At 44.3% G+C, this 13,400-nt stretch overlaps 1 protein-coding gene across 1 annotated transcript in view; it reads right to left on the bottom strand.

Moving 5' to 3' along the window:
• The window catches only part of MED23 (mediator complex subunit 23), a 1,483,999-nt gene that overhangs the window by 338,737 nt on the left and 1,131,862 nt on the right, over positions 1-13,400 (bottom strand). The window lies entirely within an intron of this gene.

The following is a 13,400-nucleotide window of genomic DNA, read 5'->3' as shown; positions in this document are numbered from 1 at the left end:
ACATCCAGTCGTCCTCCCGCAATAAGGGGAGGACGGATTGCAACGTGACCATTCGGAACTTTTCTTTGGGTACCGCCAGGTTTAGGAGAGAGAGGTCGAGGATGGACCTCAAGTCCCCCGTCTTTTTTGGCACCAGAAAGAACCTGGAGTAAAACCCTGATCTGACTTGATCTGGGGGGACGGGCTGGATGGCTCTTTTTTGCAGAAGCTGCTGAATTTCTGCAGCAGCCGCCTCCCTCTGACTGGGTGGAACGTCGGGAAGGCTTCTGATTCTCGGGTTTACTATAAAGGGAATTTGGTAACCTCTGGATATAATACGAAGCACCCAGCAATCTGTTGTTATGGACTCCCATTTTGCTAGGTGCCTCGAAAAACGCCCCCCGACTGCCTCCAGAGTGGAGCAGTCGGGTAACCCCTCAGGGGTTCTGCGTGGGCCTCTCAGAGAAGGGTTCTCTGGACCCAAAATTCCTAGGACCCCTCTGCCTCTGGGGCGGCGTCCTCCCTGTCCTCCTCTGCCACGAGAGGACTGGTTGTCCTGAGCAGACTGGGATTGATGCGATTTTCGGAACCACATCTTCTTCTGACCCTTTTGGTTCTTGGAAAAGGACCTCTGGGGCGCAGAGAAGCGGACTTTGACGGCAGACAAGGTCTTCCCGTCTTTCCCGCTCTGGACAAGAGTGTCGGGAACGGTTTTGCCGAACAGTGCAGAACCATCAAAAGGGGCATTCGCGAATGACGCCTTAAAGGGTTCCGAGAAGTCACAGTGACGGAGCCAGGCCTGTCTCCTCATGACAAGCCCAACTCCGCCTGCTCTAGCAGCTCCCTCCGTAGCATGAGACAACAGCCGCATAGAGGTGTTAGAGATAGAGCGGAGGGTGGCCATTCGGGAGGAGTACAGATCCTTGTCTCCCTCCGACATGGACCTTGGAGGGGAAGCAGCGTATTCCTTAATTAGATCCCGCTGCATCCGAATAACGTGTGCCATGTAGTTCAAGACCCTCATAGAGAAGGTCGCTGAACTGAAGGCTCGCTTCCCAAGACGGTCCATCGCGCGAGACTCCTTGCTCGGAGGATGAACCGTGGGGCTCTCCTGAGCTAACTCTTTCTTGGTGGCTGCAGTCACCAACATGGCATCCACAGGGGGACCTCTGCTCCAGTGTGATCTCTCTGCAGGGGGGGGGGGGGCTCAAAATTTTGTCTGGACGCTTGGGGATCAGCTCTACGGTGTCCAGTTCCTTCCAAGCCCTACAGGATATGAGATCCACCAGGGGGTCGGGTGGAGGGGACACCCAAGCGGTAGATGGTCCTGCCAAAAACGCCTCAAGGAATACGGACTCATCAGAGGAAGCCTTGGGGGCAGACCACCCACCCCTGATTTTGAGCATTTCCATGCTGTCTCCAAAGGAGACATCCTCGGGGGGGTGACCTAGGGAGCCTTCTCCTTCATCCAAGTCCGTATCTTCGGTGAGACTCTCAGGGGAGTCTATGTGCCTCCTTTTGCACTTTGCCTTGTGAGAAATCTCCTCGGGGGGGCTGTCCGAGGAGTCCTCACGGGCTGTATCCTGTTCCACTGGAACTCCTAAAGGCGCTGAGGCAGGCTGCCCCGAGGACGGATGAGGGGAGCCAGGACCAGATGAGAAGGAGTGCGGGAGGGAGCCGAAGCCAGGACCGGAGGCCTGGAAGCACTCGACAGTGCCCTCTCCACCGCAGCAAAAGCGGAGGGGGAGCCGCTCTCTGACGGATCCGAGATCCGGCTCCCACTGGATCCGGGGATCGGACCCGGCGAGAACGCCGGATCCGGCGACCAGTGTGCTCCGACCGGGACGGAGCCGAAAGCATACCGAATCCCTCGGATCCAAGCTTCGGCCCACGGCTCTGAGAGGTGCCCAGCACCGTCGGCTCCGACCTACCCCCAGATCCAACGTGGCTCGGCTCCGAGCGCTCCGAACCCGGGATGCGGGTCGGAGAAGGAGCTATAGGAGCGAAAAAAGGGGTCGAGCTCCCCGTGAGGCAAGAGCACTCCCATCTGCATCTGGGCCTGGATGAATCTCTTCATCATCCGGTCCTTGTCCGCATCAGACATGCTAAAAGTGGACCTCGAAGAGGCCACCTAGGCAGACCTGGAGTGTCGCCTCGATGACCTCGACGGGGCCCGGATCACCTCCTCCTCGGGTCCCGGGGAGAAACAAGGGGATCGGATTCGAGGAGGAGGAGATCGAGAAGACTTGGACGGAGAAGCCCTCTTGGCGGGCAGGGCCGATGAGGAGTCATCGGCCCGCCGCTTAAGGTGCTTCTCCCGCCACTTCTCTTTCCTGGCCTCCCTATCCTCCGGGCAGCGGGAGGTTGAGTCCCGGTCGGAGGAGGAGGCAGGAGTGACCGCTACCGGGGGTAGCGGCAAGTACCGGAGGCCGACGCAGAGTCTGGGGGTAGAAGGCCCGCCAGAACTAGCTTCGACCTTCGATCCTTGAGTGCCCTGGGGTTGAACGCCGCGCAACCCGAAGAGAGGTGTTCAACCCCAAGGCACCTAACACACCGAGTGTGGCCATCAGCCGGTTAAAGCTTGTGACCACACTCGCTGCATTTCGAAAAAATGGTTTTAGGGGCCTCCGACATTACTACACTAAAGCACACTCACTAGGCCCCTAACACTCAAGTCACACACACACGGTATGATCAGCGGGGGAGGGAGAAATATTTTAAATTAAATTAAATTTAAGCTGAAAGCTAAAATAATAAGATTAGTGTAAAGGGTAAACCTACCACGCACACACAATCACTCACTCAGAAGAAAAAAGAAAAAAACTTTTTTTCTCACAAAAACGCTAAGAGCTCTGGAACCTAGCTGTTGCTTGAAGAGCGGCAAACTAGATCTGGGGTCAGTTAGGGTAGTCAGGGGATTATGGGTAAGGGGGAGGAGCTAGGAGCTCAGATCTATGCTATGATAGAAGTTGCCGTCTCGGATCCGAGATTGGATCCGTATCTCACAGGTTGCTGACAAATGAAGTTCCTACTTCAGACTGACTGTTTCCAGGCTGTGGCAATGTTGAGTCCAAACACTTTTTTAGGTACCACTGAAGTTTCCTCATATGCAGTCTTGCATATGGAATTAGTAGGATGCAGGATGCCATGAAGCCCAAAGCCTTCAGAATTTTTCTTGCAGATAACTGGGCCTTTGCTGCCAACATTTTGAAATAGGTAGTCAGTTGCCTTTGTTTGTCTGGCGTGAGATAATCCATCTGGGCAGTTGTATTCAAGCTTGCACCCAGGAATGTTATCTCTTGTGAGGGTACTAGTTTTGATTTCTTTTTGTTGACTGTGTACCCTAGGCATGTTAAAAGTCTTTTCGCAAATGCCAGATGTTGAAGAAGAATGTCCTTGTTCTCTGCTTGAATGAGACAGTCGTCCAAGTAAGGATATATTTGTATGCCTCTATGTCTGCAGAATGCAATTACTGGTGCCAGGCATTTTGTAAAGACCCTGGGTGCAGTAGATAAGCCAAAGGGCAGTGCAGAGAATTGGTAATGCACTGAACCAGCCTTGAATCTTAGATATCTTCTGCATGACTGTCTGATTGGAACATGCAGGTAGGCCTCTTTCAGGTCTAAAGTCACAAGCCAAGCATTCTTTCCCAGCATGGGCAGAAGCTGCTGCAAAGTCAACATTTTGAATTTTGGAATATCCAGGAAAGTGTTCAGAATAGATAGGTCCAGTATCAGCCTCCAGGCCTTGTCCTTTCTGGGTACCAAGAACAGTCTTGAGTAAAATCCTTGTCCCTGCTCTTGCTCTGGTACTTGTTGAATGGCCCCCATGTCCATGAGGGATGAGACTTGTTTTTGTGCCTCTGCCCAATGATTTTTTGACAGATCTGGCCAGCCGTTTGCCTTTGGCAGAGTATGGAAATGGAACTTGTAGCCTTGTGACACTATGTTTAGAACCCACTTGTCCTGGGTTATGATGTGCCAGTTTTGAGCAAAAAGTGCTAATTTTCCCCCTAAGGGTGCTGCCAGAATATAAGTGCTTGGTGCAGGCAGGGGGAAGTCATTGGGACTGTTTTTTGTATGTTTGTGATCTATCTTCTCCAGCTTTGGAGGTAGAAGCACCACATTGCTTGGGCCTATAAGAACCTTGCGCCTGGGCTCTGCCTCTAGGGCGTCTGGATCTGCCCCTTTGAGGTCTGTCTGACACAGGAAAGGACCAATTTTTTGTAGGCCAGTGTCTACTAAACCTAAGTGGCTGTACTTGTAAAACATCTTTGACAGTTTGCATAGATTTAGCTTTGTCCTCCATTTTCTTTAACACCTCTTCTGCCTTAACACCAAACAAAGTATCAATTTAACTTAAACATGATTAGGCAGATTTTGTTCCTTTAACCAAGCATGCCTCCTAATTACGGAACCCGAAACTGCGGCCCTGCAGGAGGCCTCCAAAGAATCAAAACCACATTGCAAAGTATGTTTTCCAACTTGTTCTGCTGCATACAATAAATCCTGCATTTCCTTGTTTTCTGCACATTCAGAATTTAACATTTTCTGTTTAAGCAATCCCATGACATGTTGTTGATACTTAAGCGTATGAAATTGATAGTTTAAGGCCCTTATAGCCAAAGCTGCAGATGTGTAAACCTTTTTTCCCCATCTATCCAGTGCCCTTGAATCTCTGTCAGAGGGGGTTGGGTTTTTTGCAGTGGAAGCCTCAACTCCCTTTGGACCCTGTGAAATAGTTTCTGGGTCAGCAGCAGGGTTTTTAAAAATAAATTTGTGTGAGTCAGGAACCCTCTAATATCTGTCAGACTTAACAGGAGCTGGGTTTAAGGAGTCAGGGATCAGACTAGACTCCAAAAACACATCATCTACAATGTCTAACAGGTGGAATGGCTAGAGGCCTGTGCTGAGGTAGTAAAAGAAAATCCCTGAGCCTCTTTTTAGATTCTGAAAAATCTTGGCTCTCCCAGTGGAAATGCTCCCTCATGGTATGCAAGGTTTCCCCAAAGGAATAGTCCTCAGGAGGAGATGCTGAAGGTATAGATTCTTTAGCATCAGAATCCTCATAGGGGGGAAGAGAATATTCCTGATCAGAAGATGAATCAGAAGAAATAGAAACCTGATCTGAAGATTCATAGTCTGTGTCTTGCCTAGGCCTATTATCAGGAGGGGGATGGGAACCCCTGATCAAGGTAATCAAGTCTTTGGCCATTTTGAGCATCTGCTTTTTGGGCATAGAGGCCTGTCCACGTGGCTCTTCAGTTTGTTTCCTTGCTTTAGAAGGTGCTTTAGTCTTTGCCTTTAAAGCTGAAGTCGTTTTAATGTAAAGATGTTTAGGTCTGAATACACCATCAGAAGCCGGTACCTGCTCAGTGCCTCCGGACCCATCTGAGGGATTAGCGTCTGAGGCTCCAATACCTTGAGTATCCAGCGGTATGGCCGACTCCACGTGGGAGTCGGTAGCGGCCTGCGACTCTAAAGTAGTGGACGTCAGGGGCTGCAAAAGCGCCTCACTGAGAACCGGCGACTGGCTTAGGAGAAGCTTCGTCATCGGTTTTGGGCCTTGGTTGTTTTTCGCTATCCTTTTCTTTGCGTTTTTTGTAAACTCCGGTAGTCGGATTGCTAACGGACGACATTTCAGGATAATTAAACCGGCGTCCAAAAAAGTTTAAAGTAAAATCATACCGATGCTTAATAGTATGTTGGTTAAATTTAGCACAAAACCGACAACCAGTAACGTTGTGATCAGGGCCTAGGCAAGGAATACAGAAAGAATGGAAAATCCTTATGAGGTATTTGCTTTCCACAAGAAATACAATTATTAACTTTTTCTGACATCGGTCTGGAGCAAGAAAAAAGTTTTCCCAACGGGGTACTTAGCTTTATTGAAGACTTCGGATCTGAAACTCAAACACGAAAATCTCAGGAGTCGGCCAACTGGCACTTGCAAACTGCTTCTGCTTCAGGCACCGCGCGGCAAGAAAGACTGAAGAAAATGGCATCGGCTGCTTCTTTTATACCCCTGATGACCTGACGTCAGGGAAGGGGCGACAGCAGCCGACGCAGGACCCAAGACTTTGGAATTCAGGCCGGCTGAGGGCAACCTGCCAGCAGGATTACCCAAATGTAATGACTGCCACAGTGAAACACGAAGAACATCTCCAAGATCTGAAGTTGGATGAACATGAACAGAAGGAATATGAGGGGGTATTTCTGAGCCACTAAAAATGGTTTCCTTGTAGGTCAACTAATATAAGTATCACTTGCATTACCTGATGTGATTTGTAAATATCTTATGCTCATGATATAATTTCTATAATTTTTATAATTTTGTCAAGAAACTATTATTGCATGTATTTTTTTCTCTCAGGCCTCTGCTGAAAATGGGTACTGCCCAGTCAGATATTCCATATTCCTGGTAAATAAATGTAAAATAATTAATTAATAAACAGGAACTCTCCTTCAGAGGTCCCAGAATTGGAACGAATCCCAAACAGTAATTCATCAGGGTGAAAAGAGCCAGAGGACAGCAGAAGGATTAAGACGTATTATATACAGCCTAGCCCCAGGAGTCACAGTTGGACTATAAAAATTGGTAAATACATGGACTGAAGACAAAGTGGTTGCATCACAGATGTCTCCAAAACTACTGCATAAGAGGATGGTCTGGTTATACTTTGGAAACACAGAGCTCATGACCAAGCATAACACCCATAAACATTACGGTTCCTGCAAAATACCCCAAATAAAATCCAAAATAAATGGTAGAAAGGTCACACAGACAGACAATTAAGTAAAAACTCCAAGAAAAATCCAGCTAAGTTTCCACAGTATAGCCAAACAATCTATTTATGCAAGACTTGACAAGCTTAGAAATACGTCAAAACATGTCTACAGCTAGTGGGGGTGCAGCCTTAATGGTCTAAATGCAGCAGTAAAAACCTGAAAAGTCATGGGCATTCAAAAGCCACATAGCTCAAAGACTGACATGCCCTTAATGGGTCATCTGCATATATCCCATGGACCTTTATGATGGGATGTTTTAGGTATTAAACAGTGAAGACCAACTTAGCTGGGCCTTTCTTTGAGTTGTTAATGAACGGTTTGTCTATGTGAGCTTTCTACCCTTTGCTTTGGATCTTTTCTGAAAATGAAGATCACTGCCCAATATGACAATCTAGAGATACTATCCCAGCTTTCTACACAACATGTTAACCATGATAGCCCATAACATTCAGCACCTTTAGCATTTATGGACAGAAAACACCCATGCTGCATCATTCTGTGAGGAACAGCCTGAACAATATTTCATCTCGACCTCTTAACACTCTGGATGTTTTTCTCAGAACCTCTTAGAGAGTCAGTCAAACGTTATTAGCCATAGCCACACAAAATGCCCATCACACTTAGGTGGCTGCTGTGGTGACTGCTACAATGGTTATCTTCTGAGCTTGTCAGCACATATTAGACAAAAAACTGAACCCCACCCCCCACTGAATGAAAAGCCTGTTTCTTTAACTAGATGGCTTCCCTCACTGCAAACAACAAGCAGCTGTTTATACGATTACTGCCACAAAAAGCACTGACCACCGTTTAGCCACAAATTCTTGCCGCCAACTCAGCTACTGATGTCTTGGAATGGTCCATTTGAATCCTCATCCACAACCTCTTCCATTATACAGCTTTTTGGAAAGTAGAAGTTGAACTTATCCTGCATAGGTAGCAAGGACTATGTATTCCCAGGACATTTCACTAAACAATTGGGTTTCCCGGGTCTGCCTACTCACTTCTCCAACTGTCAACTTACCAGCAAGTGGTAATCTCTTGACTGCTCAACTGAAGATCAAAGTGTTGTGCTTACACAAGACGCATATGTATAGTGCAAATTAACATCTGCTCAAATATCTGAAAACAGAAGTCTGAAACAGAGTTAACTGCAACCATCAAATTGGATTCATCATCATCATCAACCCCCTTTTCAACTATTTTCTACAGCAGGTCAAGATGTTGCATCAACTGTTAACATCTGTCTCAAATTCTTTGGCAGTCATGCCTGCCCGCTCGTCTCATGTCCTCTCTCAAACAATCCACTGATCTCTTTACTGGACACTAATTTCCTCCTGATTTCTTCCTGTCTGTCATAAATCATCACCACCAGAATGACTTCTCTTTTCCTGCACATGTGCTCAAACTCCAGTAATCTATTTTCTTTGACCTTCTCTGCAATTAAAGCTACCTGAGCTTCTGCTCTGATGTCCAAATGTCTTTGTCTGTCCCACTGTGTGCATCCTACCACCAGTATCAGGCACTTCATCTACATCTCCTCTAGATTCCTCCACTGATCTGCTTTCACTGTACTTGTTTCTATGCCATGCAGAACTGCTGTTCACACCACTGTTTTGTACACCTTACTTTTCAGCTTCTATGCCATTCTTCTACAACACACTACCCCTGACACTATGCCAGCTGGCTGCAGACCCTCTGTTTCTAGCTTTGACCACCTTATTCCTTCTCCTGAACCACCTCAGCACTTGAAGCTATTAACCTGTTACACTACTGTTTCCTACAATCTCGATTTTTTAGGTTCTTCTGATTTTCCCTATTTACTGACATTACAATTACCTTATTTGTACTGTTTCTTCCTGTGTGCCTTCAGTTTTAAATCTCATTCCCCAATTTGCTGAAGACCAATGTCTGCTTGTAATGCAGCATTATCTGCATACAGAATCTTTGTCGATCTGTCTCTTCCGAGCTGTTTGTAAATGTCTCAACACCATATGAACAGCAGTGAGCTCACAGACGAATCCTGATATACACCATCTCCCACTGGGAACCCCTCTGAGAGTCAGAACACTGTTTGTACTTGTGTCACTGCATTCCTCCACACAGCCTGCATTAACTCTATTAATCTTTCTGAGGCTTTGAACCTATGCAGGACTGCCCCAAATCAGCTTTCTTGGAACCTTGTCATATGCTTTCTCCAAGTCTAGGAATGCCCACCTGGAATGTTGTCATCTGTGGCTTCTTCTCAATTAACATCATGATCAACCTCTTTATCCATTTTCTACATGGGGTCAGGATGTTGTGTTAACTGTCACCTTCTCTCTCGATTCAAAGCAACATTCCTCCCTTTTATGACACTCATGCCTGTCACAGCTCTTTTCTCACATAATCCATCATCTCTTTGCTCAATGCCCTCATTTCCTCTTACCTTCTTCCTGTCTGTCCCAAATCTTCTTCACCAGATTGTTTTCTGCTTTTCTGCACATGTGCCCAAACCACAGTAATCTGTTCTCTCTGATCTTTTCTGTAAATGCAGCTACTTTGACTTCCGCTCTTACTTCCTTATTTCTTTATGTGTCCCAAAGTATGCATCCTGCCACCCTTCCCAGGCACTTAATTTCCATCACCTGTAACTTTCTCATCTGCTCTGCCTTTATTGCCCAGGTTTCTATACCATACATTAGTTGTGGTCGCACCACTGTTTTATACATCTTATTTTTCAGCTTCTTTGGCATTCTTCTGTCATACAATGCACCTGACACTCTATGCCAGTTGGCTGCAGCCCCTCTGATTCTGGTTTTGACATCTTTATTAAGACTTTCCTTCTCCTCAACCACTCCTCTCAAATATTTGAAGCTATTAATCTGTTTCATCTTCCCTTCTATCTCAGTTCTCAACTTCTGATTTCCCCAGTTTGCTACCATTACCTGTGTCTTATCTGTACTTGGTTTCATCCCATGTGTGTCCCCTATCCTTTGCTGAAGTTCTTGCTCAGACTCTGCCTGAAATACCACATTGTCTGCACAAAGCAACTTTGCTGATCTGTCCCCTCTGACCTGTTTACTAATATAGTCCATAACCAGTATGAACAGCAGTTGGCTCAGAGCTTAACTCTGGTGCACACCCACTCCCACTGGGAACTCCTCTGTGAGATCGAACACCATTCGTACTTGAGTTATTGGGTCCTTGTACACAGCCTGCACTAATTCTACTAATGTTTCTGGGACTTCAAACCACGGCAGTACTGCCCAATTCAGCTTTCTTGAGACCTTGTCATATGCTAGGTCTCAAAAAAGCTGATTTAGACAGTACTGCGGTGGTTCTCAACTATCTGTCTCACTGTAAACATTGCGTCAGTTGTGCTGCACCCGGATTGGGACCTGAACCTCTCATCTCCCACCGTACCTCCTACTACTCAGTGTATTATAGGTTCATAGGTTCATAGGTTCATACTAGGCTATCTGCCCAAGGGCATTTATAAGCCTAGCCCATAGTTATGTGGCTTTCGCCACCCCTTTAGTTTGAATAAAAACTATGCCTATCATTTTTCTGTGCCTCTGTCAAGCAGTGACACTGAAGTAATCCCTGGGGTATATCTGCGATCTCCCATCCACTGGTCAAGATTCCTCTTGAACAAGGCCAGCGAGGTGCTCTGCCTCACATGTACCGGGATTTTGTTCCACAGCATAGGAGTCTCTGGGTGATGAATCTGTCCCTCCAGCACGTTCTATTTATAACCGTGTCAAGGTTTAAGTCTCCGCCCTTGTGGTTCTGAGGGATCTAGATTTTTGAGGTGAAGCATATTCATCAAATCTGGGTTTGACATGGCCTTATATGTCAGGCACAGGTCACCTCTGAGCAAGCGGTATGAGACTGAATAGAGCTGGAGTTCTTTCAGTCGGGCAGCATAAGACATATTTTTGAGACCCTTTATCCTTTTGGTGAGGAACTTTGGGGCCTTTCAAGTTGCAGCAGGTGTCTGGTCAGATACATTCGAACGGGCATTGTACTCAATCATAGGTCTAATGAGTGATGAGTACAGGGGGACGATGACCTCCCTTGATCTAGATGTGAATCCCTTCATGATCAGGTGGGCGATATAGAAGGTTTTCCTAACTACTTTAGCAACATGAGTGTCAAACGAAAGGCTACTGTCAACTTGGGTCCCCAGATCCCTGATGACTTTTTCTGTGCTCAGTGGATTGCCACCTATATGGTAGCTAGGGGTAACCTTGTTTTTCCCAAAGGGTATGACTATGCATTTTTTGGCGTTTAACTTCAGGCCATGGCTCTAATCATTCACTAATCAGTCACCTTGTCTAGCACTTTCATGCAATGTGATAGAAGTCTGATGCTGCTATACTGCCCACAGTTGTGAATGCCCCTTTTATTCCTGTACCCTGGCACTATAATGATTATGCCCCAGTCACCTGTGATATTCCTTTATCTCTACACTGCAAGAAGCCACTTGTCCCCTAACTCACCCAATATATTGATCATATCTGTCATGACTTCATTTGAGTCTATGTTTAACCAGGCTTCATTTTCCTTAGTGCTCTTCTCTTTAATCATTGTAGGCTGTGTCTGGAGCAGTGCAGCTTCTGTGGAATTTTCTTCATTCAGAAGCTGTTGTAATTTATCTTTCTATATGACTCTGATGGCCTGTGGACTGGTGAGCAGGATGTTGCTGGCATCCCTTATGAAGGGTGCCTGATGACTATCTTCATAGGTAGTTACTCGGCTTGCAGTCCAGGGGACCACTGAGGAGCCTAACCCAAATTTCCAGTTGCCCAAAAGCACTATCTGGTTAAGTGTCTTGTTCAAGGTCACACAGTAGGCGAATGAGGGCTGAGGGAATCAAATTCTGCACAACAGAAACTACAGTTCACAGACTTCTTTATCTTTCTGTTGTTGTGTTGCTTGACAGTTTCTTTGTACCATCTGCTAAGTCACTTTCCAGAAGCTGGTCCAGTGTCTCTGATACCTTGTTCTTTGCTACTGCAACTGTTTTCTCTTAGCCTCTTTGTTGACCAACCAGGACATTCCTTCTTAGCCTGGTCAGTCTTTTCTATCTCCTACTTTTCCTGCACTCCTGCATTATTTTTTTTTTTTAAACAGGTTTATTGTTTTAACATATAAGAGAAATATCATAACAATTTTATACAAGTAATTAAAAATAGGTATTATAATATTCAACAAAACAACTAAAGTATTTACAAAGACATCCACTACAATCAGATCAATTAATTAAACTAAAATACCATGCTATTGAAATTAAATTTTTTTTAACAAATTTTGTAAATTATCCCATACAATAAAATAAGATGTTTTTCTATTTGTTCTAGTCCTAATTGTGTTTATTTCCATATGGCACACTATATTCATAACATTTTTAAATTCATTGAACGAAGGAGGTGTATCTGAAATCCAATTTCTAGTTATTGTTTTCCTAGCCACTGCTAGAATAGACCATAACAAGGGAAGCTTAACCTTTTTAACACTTTGAGGTACAGGTGTGTTGAATAATATAAGAGATTTAGAAATAATGAAACTATCTGTAAAAAGAGCCTGCAAAATTCATTAATTGACTTCCAGTATTCTTTCAATTTTATACAGTCATAAAACATATGAGCCCAGTCAGCATTAATTTCTACATTACATCTCTTACATAGATTATCTTTATTATTTATTTTATTCATCATCAAATGTGTATAAAAAATCTATGTAAAATTTCCATGTATAAAGTCTCCAGACAATGGAAGGCGTAGTGCTATAAGCAGATTCCAATATATATTGTTTATCTTGTTGATTTGGTGGGTCCCCATTAATAGAAGTGAAATAATTCCAGTATGAATCTACACTGTAAAAGTTTCTTCTCTGATAACTTTATGTATGTATGAAAGTTTACCTTTATCAGAAACTTTATGTTGTAAATTTAATATCAAGTAATCAATCAGTGTTGGAATAGATTCTTTAACAGTTATAGACATTAAATCTATTTTATTAATGAGATGTTGTCTAAAGGTCTGAACCTCTAACCAGCAAGTTTCTCTTAGATCAAATTCTTGTTTTAAGAAATCTAGATTTTTAACTTTATTATCAGATATCAACTGATACCAGTACTTTAGATCATTATCTATAGCTAAATGAGTTCCTTCAGAAGTAGATGACAAAAGCATACCCTGAGTATACATTATAGGAAATACAATAAAATTCCATTCCCTATACTTAGGGTGCATGAATATAAAGTTACGATAACTAATAATAATATTTAATGGGTAACAAACCATATGTTTAGGTGTAATAGATGAAGTACAAAATTCCTTTAGTAACCATAACATGGAGTTATTTACAATCATATTTTTATGTGTTAAGGAGATTTTCATGGAGTGTATACTAATTAGCTCCCAATAATCTTTCCATTTTGTGACATATGACTGATCTATTAATAAAGTAATAACTTTTACAATAGAAGAGATAGTATATAAATTAAAGTCTGGAAAAGAAATACCCCTTGAGACCAGCTATTAGTATGTTTCTTTAATGCAATCCTAGGTCTATTAGGTGCCCATAAGAAATTTAACATTAGTGTGTTCAGTTTCTTGATAATTATTTTGTAGGTGGAAGTATTATTGA

The sequence above is a fragment of the Protopterus annectens genome, chromosome 1.part0 (assembly GCF_019279795.1).
Source record: "Protopterus annectens isolate FY-2018-M chromosome 1.part0, PAN1.0, whole genome shotgun sequence".
In the NCBI taxonomy this organism is placed as follows: domain Eukaryota; kingdom Metazoa; phylum Chordata; order Ceratodontiformes; family Protopteridae; genus Protopterus; species Protopterus annectens.
Note: the sequence above shows the minus strand (reverse complement) of the source record. Positions and strands in the feature narration are given on the sequence as shown.